The 10,315-nt window shown below is 45.7% G+C and overlaps 1 protein-coding gene across 3 annotated transcripts in view; it reads left to right on the top strand.

The window, feature by feature from the left end:
- The window catches only part of Arhgef28 (Rho guanine nucleotide exchange factor 28), a 310,662-nt gene that overhangs the window by 193,150 nt on the left and 107,197 nt on the right, over positions 1-10,315 (top strand). The window lies entirely within an intron of this gene.

Below are 10,315 nucleotides of genomic sequence, written 5' to 3'. Positions count from 1 at the left end.
TCTCTCTGTCTCTCTCTCCTCTCTCTCTCTCTCTCTCTCTCTCTCTCTCTCTCTCTCTCTCTCTCTCTGTTTTGAAGTTAATTATTTAAGGGAAATTTGTTCATAAGGAGTTCTATTTAATGATTTTGTATTTATTGTAAGGAAAGGGTTTGAATAAGATGATCTCAATGAGAAAGTCTCTGGAGAACCCAGAAACCAATTCTGCTTACCTCGAGTAATAACGAGAAAATATGATCAACCTGAAGGAGGACCCGGGACCCTGGTGGCTTGGTCTATCCCCTCTTGCTTCTTGGGCCCTCACTGTAGTATGGGCTTGGCAACCACAGGGACTGTTCTCTGGGAAGAGACTCTCCCACCTGGGCTGGGTATTGCAGGAGGCCATTGTTATCTTTGGAGGCTTAAAACAAAGCCAGAAAGTTAGTGGACAGCCCTTTTCCATTCCTTCTCTTGCACAGAGACGTGTGTGGTCATGCCTCTAACTCCAGGGGGAGGGGACATGGAAAGTGGCAGGAGAAGTGTTTCTCCTAATGTTTTTGACTTCTGGAGCCTGTCGGCACTGTACAGCCGTGATGTCCCTGAGTTGCCCTGTGTTCCTACATGAAGATGGACTCTTGTCCCTATATATGGTTAGCTTCAAGCCCTGTGTTCCCATAGGAAGATGGGCTAATAGTTATCCTCAAACGTGGTTAACTTTAAGGGTCTTCTTATGACCCTCTAGGATAAAAGAAAGGTTTGCATTTGCTTGTTTGTTTGTTTGCCTTTTAGCTGGGCTTAAAGCAATTTTAGGAAGATGCTGAGTTGGCCTTGAGGGGGAGCAGGAAGCCTTGGTGGCAACCCCTTTCCACTTTCCCCAGGCTGGTCCATTGCCATCCCTAAAATGCAATCATCAGATACCTCAGTACTTGGTGTTTAACATACTGTTTTGTTATCCTGTCTTAAAACCAATTTCTTCTTTGTTTTGTACCCAAGGAGAAAAAGGTTTTTTTAAACATCCTATACAGTTTTTATTGACTTTATAGATATAAGGAAGGGATTTTTAAAATATCGGTGGTAAAGCCTGTCTCCCTTTAGAGGATGCAGTTCATACATTAAAGGGCTACGGTGTATTGCCATTAAATGACTCTGGGAAAATGTACACGCAGGGGAGCAGTTACCTGCATGTGAGCCTATGTTTAGATAGTAAAGTGGAGTAAAACTTTATCAAAAGGTAAAACGGGGTAAAGAGTCTGTGGTAATCTTTGCATTATACCTACTTTTTCAAATCTTTTGAGATTCAAAGTTATTATCAAACATATATATATATATATATTGCAAATCTTAACTTATTTCCAAGAGGGGAGATACATGGCGGTCCCAAAAATTGAGGGTACATTTTTCTACTTGTAGCACACTGGGAGAGCAGCACGGGCTGGTTACTTCCATTTCTGTTGTTCAGAAAACTTACTGGATGGCTATGCTGTGGGGGGCTGGGACTCCAGGTAGGAGCAAGCTGGGAGGGAAGGGGTTAGGACTGGAAGCCAGGGAGAACCTTGAGAGGCCACCAGCCTGGTAGGAACACATGACTCACTCCTTCCCTTTAAATCCAACTTGGAGCCCTGCCAGCCAGAGCCAGAGCAGAAAGTCATGGCGAAGCTATGTATAAATTAGACCTGGTTCAAGTGAAAGCAAGTACCTGGTTAGGGAGATGATTAACTCTTTGCCACCAGTAAGCAAAAGGCAGAGTGAAGTCAGTGGAGCAGCATGAGGAACCGGTAGCCTACGGAGCGCACGTCCTTCCTCGGCTAGGCGGTGGTGGCCTAGTGGTGAAGAAAATGGCCAGTCCTAGTCCACTATCAGCTGGACAGACTCCCAGATGCGTAAGCTCTTAGAGAGCCAGGAGGCCTGTGGAGATAACCTATCCAGGCCATCTTTTTCTCCCTATAAAGATAACAAAGCTCAGAGAGATTCAGCAAAGAGATAATCAGCTATGTCCAACAAGCTTCTCTGGAGTGACAAGGGCTTACAGGTCAGTGCTGGGATGTCACTGTACGTCTCCCAGGACCCGGGCGCACCAGGTCCTCCCCTCCCCCACTTAGTAGTACCTCCCATGAAAAAACTCAACAACTAAGAAATCTGGCTTTTTTTTTTCCCCCGAGACAGGGTCTCACTATGTAGTACTGGCTGGCTTGAACTTGCCATTTAGTACAGTCTGACCTTGAACTCAGAGGCCTGCCAGTCTCTGCCTCCCAACCACCAGGATTAAAGAAGTATGCCACAATACATGGCCCAATAAATCTGATTTTGCAGCCCAGTGTCCATTTGTGAAGAGCAGTTCTTTTCTTTTCTTTTCTTTTCTTTTCTTTTCTTTTCTTTTCTTTTCTTTTCTTTTCTTTTCTTTTCTTTTCTTTTTTAAAAAGATTTATTTATTATATGTAAGTACACCACAGCTGTCTTCAGAAACCCCAGAAGAGGGCATCAGATCTCATTAAGGACAGTTGTGAATCATCATGTGGTTGCTGGGATTTGAACTCAGGACTTCTGGAAGAGCAGTCAGTGCTCTTAACCGCTGAGCCATCTCTCCAGCCCGAGCAGTGCTTCCTTGTCTCTGAAAATGATAATGTTTTTACCATCCTCCCTCTGTGTGTGTGTGTGTGTGTGTGTGTGTGTGTGTGTGTGTGTGTGTGGTGTGTGAGGGGGTGTGTGTAGTGGGATGTGAGGGGATGTTCTGAAGGCCAAAAGTCAATGTCCAGCATTGCCCCTTAAGAGCTGTCTACCTTTTTCTAAGATGACTTCTCCCTGGGACCTAGATCTTACAGTTAAGTTGAACTAGCTCTCAAGTAAGCCCCAGTGATCCGCCTGTCTTTGCTTCCCCAATGCTGGGCTGGGATTACAGGCCTGCCTGTGCCCACATATTTGGCCTTTCATTTAGGGGCTGAACGCAGGTCCTTGTGCTCTTCCAGCTGAGCCAGCTCCCCTTCTTCTGATCAGCAGGGAAGTTCTTCTCTCCCAGAGCTCCAGCCACCTTGAACATCTTGAAGGAGGATCTTAGGGTTCTGAATTTATGGTCTATCAAGCCAACTTCTCTTGTATTTATTGAGATATATGCTCTTCTAATCTCATCTGCTGCTTCCCCATCTTCACCCTCCTTGTTTGTCCTTCCTTCCCTTAGAGCCCCTCTCCTGCCTGTCTTCAGTTTCCTTGATGGATATTCAGTCACATGCATCCTCGCAGCTTCCTTACAGAGTGATGTGACGTTTCCACAGAGTTGTGTAACAATAAGAAACCCCATCGAGCGGTATTTTAACTTAGTTCTTGCTTTTCCTCCAACCTCCAGAAAAGGACACTATGTCATTGTTCTTTGGAAATGACTGGTCTCTCGAGGGGGCAGCCATGAAAGTCGTTAAAGCCAAGCTGGCCATGAGTCGTGGGAGGGCCACTCTCGGAAGCTGTCCTTCGTCATCTTGTAGGCAGCTCTGGGACCAGTTGCTTTTGGAGCCCAGTGGTTAATCATTAGAGTAGGTCAGAATCCATGGCCGTTCCGCTTCAAGGGATGTAGGAATGCCTGGGGTTTTGTTTTGTTGATTTCAGTGGGCAATTCAACTAAGAAATGTAATGGTTATTAATCAAAGATTAATTATGAAAACCCCACAGAGATTGGACCTTATGTAAGGCTCCCGCGGTTATCATTCAGCCTTGAAAGTGTGTGCTTCATGTAAGTCATCAGACCCTTTGGCGATGTCAGCACACACTTTCCCTTCATTCATTTTGTTTACTCCTGTGGTGTCTCCCAATCTCTCCTCGCCAGCTCATAGCCAATCCCTCTTCAGGGAAAGGGGGAGCCATTTTTTTTTTTTTTTAAATGTAGGCAAAGCCTCTGTAGTTTCTAAGGAGCCAGTGTAAACTAGAAAATTTGACAACCCTGAAAAGCTTGGGTAGCACTAGAATTTTTGGAAGTCACAGTCAAACTAAACAGTACTATGTAATGTTTTTCCAATCATATGTATTTTTTTTTTAATTAAAGTATAATGTATGCTTGACATAAGGAATGTGCTCCTTATAATGGATGCTTGACATAGGGAGTATGGTAACTCTGTAACGAGGAGACGATCTCTGTTTTGTAAGCTGAGGCTTAGATAATGCTGCCTTTTGAGTATGGTTCGTGCTACCTAAAGGCTCGTGAGTTGGCTGACTGACTCCTAATATAGTGCTGTTGAGAACAGACTCTGATGAAGTTAATACCCAGAGGAAGTCATTAGGTCTTAAAAACTTCTTCCCTAAAAAGGAATTAAAGTAGTTCTCTTGAGACCCTTGTTAGGTTTTGAGAAGACTGTTATGAAAAAGCAAGACTGGTCCTTGCCTGTCTTCAGGTGGCCTGGCTTGCATAGGATTTCTCCCTAGTAACTTAACTAAGGAGCCCTCGCAAGAGTCCGCGCTATGCTGTTTCATCCTTAACCCCCGTGAACTGTGAGCTAAGCGAACCTTTTTAATTTATAAGTTCTCTAGCTTCAGACATTTTGTGATAACCATAGGAAACAGTCATCCCAAAGGTATTCTAGGCAAAGCAGAGACTGGAACCATGTCGGGAAGGAAAAGGGAAGAATGGAATAATGACATTAGGAAGATGTTTCCACACATATTGTCATGTTAAAAAAAAAAAAAAAAGAGGGAGACCCTCCCAGCATATGAGATATGATGTCACCTTCCTTTGTTAGTTGGGGAATTGAAGCCTAGGATGAAGAAATGACTTGCCCTGCCTTGGAGCCTGTTCTAGCAAAACTCAGCCTAGATCTCAGACACCGAATGTAAGAGAATTCTGTCTCCCAGTAAACATGCCACCTTTTAGTCGGGTAATGGAGGGAGGATGGCAAGGGCTTGCCCCCTGTGGGTGGAAAGGTACCATTGCACCTCACCACCTCAGCTCCCACTCCCTTCTGAACCCTGTTATGGAGAATGAGAGCTGGCAGGGATAACTTTAGAGGTTCCAGATGCAAGACCTGTTGTTAGCCTTTGGCACTGCCCCCTGCACACAGGCATGGTACTTGCACACATCCACATTTTGGGCCTGGGAACTGATGGACAGGGGCCTGGAAGTAGGAAAATTGGAACCTCAAAGGGGTTTGTTATACATCTCCAGTGTCACGCCTGCCTGCATGCCACCGTGCTTCCTGCCATGATGATACTGGATTAAGCCTCTGAATCTAATACACTCCCAGTTAAATGATTTCCTTTATAAGAGTTGCCCATGGCTACAACACTTCTCCATAGCAATAGAAACCCTAACAATGTCTTCTAATGCTCCTCCTAAGCATTCCGTCCGTGGAGGCCACTCAACTTCAAAACAGTATAGAATGAGAATGCTGGGGTGCCTACTGTGGACAGAGCGATACAGTATACCAGGAGCGGAGACAGTGGCTTTCTGTTTTCCCTTCTGTGCTGGGGTCCCTCTGTGTTGCTCAGGCTGGTCTTGAACTCTGGGTCTCAAATGAACCTCCCGTTTCAGCCTCCCCAGAGGAGTACTTCAGGCATGTGACACCATGCTTGTTTGGTTTTGCTTTGGAAATGAGCTCATTTAATATTTCAAGGACAGGTATTTGATCTGAGAAGTAACCCTTAATAAGCTCTTAGAAGTATGATGATGTTTCAGAGACTTTGTGATAACTGCTAAAGGTAAACTAATATAAATTCATAATATAATATAAATTATTCATGCCTTTCTTCCTTTTCATGAAGTTTCATGGAATAGGCAAGTGTGTGTGCGTGCATGTGTGTGTGTGTGTGTGTGTGTGTGTGTGTGTGTGTCTGTTTGGATTTGATCTAGAAATTTACAAGACAGTGCCTGAATGAGTAGGTCACTTCAGAAAGCCTCAAAAAGAGAAACCTTTCTCCAAGATGACATAACTTGCTAACTTGTCTTTGTTCTTGGAGAGGTTCCTACTTAATTTCACAGAGAGCAGGTTCAGTGCCAGACTCTGCCCCGAGGCATCTCTGTGTCACAAACGGCGGGGGGGGGGGGGTGAGGGGTTGGGGGGGAGCACACATGGCAGGCCTATGGCAGACAACAGAGCTAACAGAGCCTCTCTCTTACTCCCCTTAGTCGAACAAATACTTAGCCAATGTTTTCAAAGTGATTCCCCTCCTCCCATCTCTGTAGGGGCAAAAAAGGCAGTATTACAATTTATTGTCTCCATGTTTAGGAGACATAATTAGAAGGTGTGGCCTTGTTGGAGTGGGTGTAGCCTTGTTGGAGTAGGCGTGGCCTTGCTGGGGTAGGTGTGGCCCCAACTCCCACAGGAAAACCTGCTAAAACTTATGGTTGAATTTCATGGTGAAGAGAAGGCATCCTCTCTGGGAATGTGGTTCAGTGGTAGAGTGCCTGCTGCCCAGAATATGTAAGACATGTGCTTGTTCAATCCCCAACACTCAAAACAAAACTAAACAAAACAAAAATCGGAAAGCTGTAGGAAGATAAGGTGGAAGGCATTGTGAAGGGATGCCAGTCAGCAGCCTGCGGTGAGCTGATGAGGTCTGAGCCGGGGAAGGTGGTCGCTCAAAGCAAATGGGCAGAGTCAGTCACACACTCAGCATAAGAAAGTGATGGAAAAGAGCCCAGTCGTGTGCCCCGCTGATTCATGAAGACACGGAAATGTTGTGTAACCGTTTCTCACTGGCCTGCATGGTTATCTCTGGCTGCTTGGCACCTTTCCCTTGGCCAAACAGCGCTCACATAATTGAGTGGGCAGCTCTCCTGCTCTGGCCATGATGCTCGCACATGAGAGAGTGCCTTCCTAGGAACACAGAAAAGAGGGTCTCATGCAGATGAGACCAACAGTGTTCCTCCTGCCAGTGATAGGCCCACCGTGAGCACGTCACCGGGACACAGCCAGCCAGAAGCTTTTCTTTGGGTTTCTCAAACTGGAATTTGGAGGGACATGCCTGGCATGGTATCTCTAGAAAGATGGGTGATGAAGCCATTGGCTATACAAAACGAGTCTGTACTCAGAAGGAACGCAAAGAGAAGCAAATGGATGGTAAGGCCCTGTGAGGTTCTGGGCTGGACTTGTCTCCAAGGCCCCTGTAGTTGCTCGCTTCCTTGCTTCTCAAGCTTTGTCTAGTAAATCCATTCAGCTCTGTGAATCATCTGCCACCTCTTTTTCCTTTAGCAAATTCAAGCGAGTGTCTCTTCCCACAAACTGGAAACCTCTGTCCAACTTCTCCTTCGAACATAGCTCACGGGCCCTTTGCCCAGTCTTCCCTGTACCCCTCAGAGGTCAGCATCCTTCCTCAGCTGCTTTGCCGCTGGGCATGGGTTCTTCTGCTAGCCCTTCTCTGTCACAGCTGACATATCACATCTCTACCCCAAGGGTCCCTGGGAAGCAGGGGTTGTCCTGTGCATTTCAAATCTCCAGTGCTGGACCATGGAACTTGGGCAGTGAATGTTGGTTTTTTTTTTTTTTTTTTTTTACTCTTTATCTGATCTACATTCAGTCTTACTTTCACAAGTACTACCCTATATATAGGCTGTGGGGTGAGGGAGGGCAGGAGTATATTTTTAATATGGAAAGCTTGGTCTGATGTAACAATGTAAGCGGACATTTTCAGCAACTGTTTGGTGTCACTGGATAATAGTTTGGTACCCTGGATTTCTCCTGACTGTTCTACACCCCACTTTTCATCCTTGTCCGTATTCACTGTGGCTCCGTGGTGGGAGTTGGGGGAGTTGCTGGTAGGAGGGGCCTGGTTCTTGAATCTTTGCAGTGATTTCTGAGTCTTCCTAGATTGACCTAGCATCTTCAGAGACATAGCACCTGTGACCAAGGCCTGCTGCTGGGGTCCTCTCCTGGTGTCTTGTGGGGCTTAGTGATTCTCCTTTTGGACTTATACCAATTTGGCTTTACCTTGCCTCTCATATGACAGAACCTTGGGGGGTCTCTGCCCCTGGATGCTGCCCCACATGCCCTCTCCAGAAACATCTACCATAATCTTCTTTTGCACTGTGGCGGATGAGGCGGTCACCATATATGCTGAGCCCAGCCCCTGATTGCTTCTCTCTGAGGTGTTTAGGACCTTGGAGTATGATCCTTACGTGTAGGCAGCTGAGAGCAACCTGAGAAGCTGAGCTCGGCATTACTGTTTGAGATTGGTGTATACACCCCTCATGAGTCCCTCATGAGTCACGTGATCTGGATGAAACAAGAAGAGCCCACCGATTCTCAGAGTGGCCCCGAGCTGTCTCACAACGCTTGCCTCACCCACAGAAACCACTTATCTGTGCCTTTAATCTCCATTATCCTACAGTGGGGAGCCCTGATCTTGGATAAATCCCATTTCCAGCTCTCTTCAATGCTAATCTGTCCAGATGAGGAAGTGAGTCTGGAATTCAATAGTTTCTCATCTAGAAAAAACATAGAATGATTTGAGCACTGCCAAGCAGTACTTAGCTTTCATCATACCGTTCATTCTCCCACTCTTTCACTCATTAATTCATTCATCCTCCCATTCGTACATTCATTCATCCATTCTCTCACTCATTTATTCTCCACTCATTCATTCAAAATGTTCTTGCTGAAGACACTTATGAAACAAGTGACTTTACATGTCTAATATCTAATTTATATACCATTCTCTGTGTGCTAATGAAGTGCCTTGCCTGTGGTAGACCCCAGAAGCTTTTGGTGTCATTTAGGGGGCAAAGCATATATTTCTCTGAGGCAAGTCCTGGGGAGCTGATGCTCCTGGCAGCATTAGACATAAACAAGTTCATTGTTCATTTGTGTTGAACACGCCTGAGTGCCAGTGTCTTTCCATATGAAGGATATGATTTATTCATCGAGTTCCCATGAGGAAGACACAGGGTGACATCTTCCTTATACCCATTTGTTCATCCTTTTTGGAGTTACTTGAAGTGGTTTTGGAAGAAAACCAACCAAGTTTGTATTTGAGGTCTTCCTCTTGGAGCTTGGGTCGTGTGTTAGCCTCCCCCACAGCTTGCCAAGGTTTCCCCTATGCTCATTTGCTTCGGGCCTTAGAGGACGGCATCAAGAGGAAAGGGGTTGTTGACTGAACCTAATCACACCAGAGTCCATACCAACACAGCATCTACTTGACTGTTCTATGGAAGTGAGGGTAGGGGTGGGGTGGGGGATGGGGGCTGGTTTCTCAGTCAATAATTATGCCTGTTAGGTTTTTCAAACAGCAGAAAAGGACTTTGCTAGAGATCTAACTTAACAGAACCAAATTTAACTGGGTATGGAAAAGAGGATTTGATTGTCTGAGAAAGGCTTTTCACCTCTAGAGTGCACTGGCTCCTGTCTGTAGCCATTGCTCTTGGTAACAGGACTTGACAGTGAGGTATCGCCCCAGGGTTAGGCAAGTTCTGAGGACACTGGAAGCTTTGGAATGATGGTCAGAGGCCCCCTGCTCTCTCTTCCTGGACTTCTCTTGGTACAGACTACGATCTACAAGGGACCTAGCTTCCATCCAACCCACAGGAAATTCCTGGGATGGAGATCTTGGAATCCAGATAATTTTCTGTGTAGCCACAGGTCTAGCTCAGAGGAGCTTGAGGTGAGATTTTCCATGCCAAGGCTAATGCCAGCAAAGTCAAGAGGGAGCTTTGAAGAGGAACAGCTGGGGAGAGTGGCCACGGTTCTCTGGGAATGGTCACTGTCCTTGCGAGGGCAGTTGCATGCTTTCCTAGGGCTCACACTGAAGGTGTGAGGGCCTTCTCTGCCTTCCAGAGCTTGGCAAGGGTCCCTTAAATTGGGAAACGATGTAACAGGCAAGGATAGGGTCTGTTCTTGGTCACTGCTGGGTTTGCGGCACGGTAGTCCATGCCCTTTATCTGGTAGTTCTGGGATAGAACCCAGGGCTTTGTGCACGTTAGGCAAATGCTCTATGGCCAAGCTACAGCCACAGCCTACCTCACACTGCTAGGCGTGAATGTGTGCAAGAGAGCTGTTGGGACGAGCTGGGGTAGATGGGAGGTGGGGAGATGGGAGAAAGTGAGAGCAGGCAGTATGTGTTATGTACATGTATGAAACTGTCAAGTAGAAGTTTTGAAAAAACGGAAAATAAAACAACTAACTAGAAAAACGGTTATGTTAATATCCATGTGGGTATGGAGAGTATATATGACAGATGGTTAAAAACAGCCCTGTGTACTCATAGGGAAAACATTTCCAGATAATACATTTCTGCATACATTACCCAGTAAGGGGAGCTTACTGATAAACTACTGTTTTGCATGAAAACATTTACATTTCCAAAGAAAGGGACTTCCCCCCTGTCTCTTGTGTTTATATATATATATATATATATATATATATATATATATATA

Source organism: Mus pahari, chromosome 11 (genome assembly GCF_900095145.1).
Source record: "Mus pahari chromosome 11, PAHARI_EIJ_v1.1, whole genome shotgun sequence".
Taxonomy (NCBI): domain Eukaryota; kingdom Metazoa; phylum Chordata; class Mammalia; order Rodentia; family Muridae; genus Mus; species Mus pahari.
This window is presented reverse-complemented; position numbering and strand designations above follow the sequence as displayed.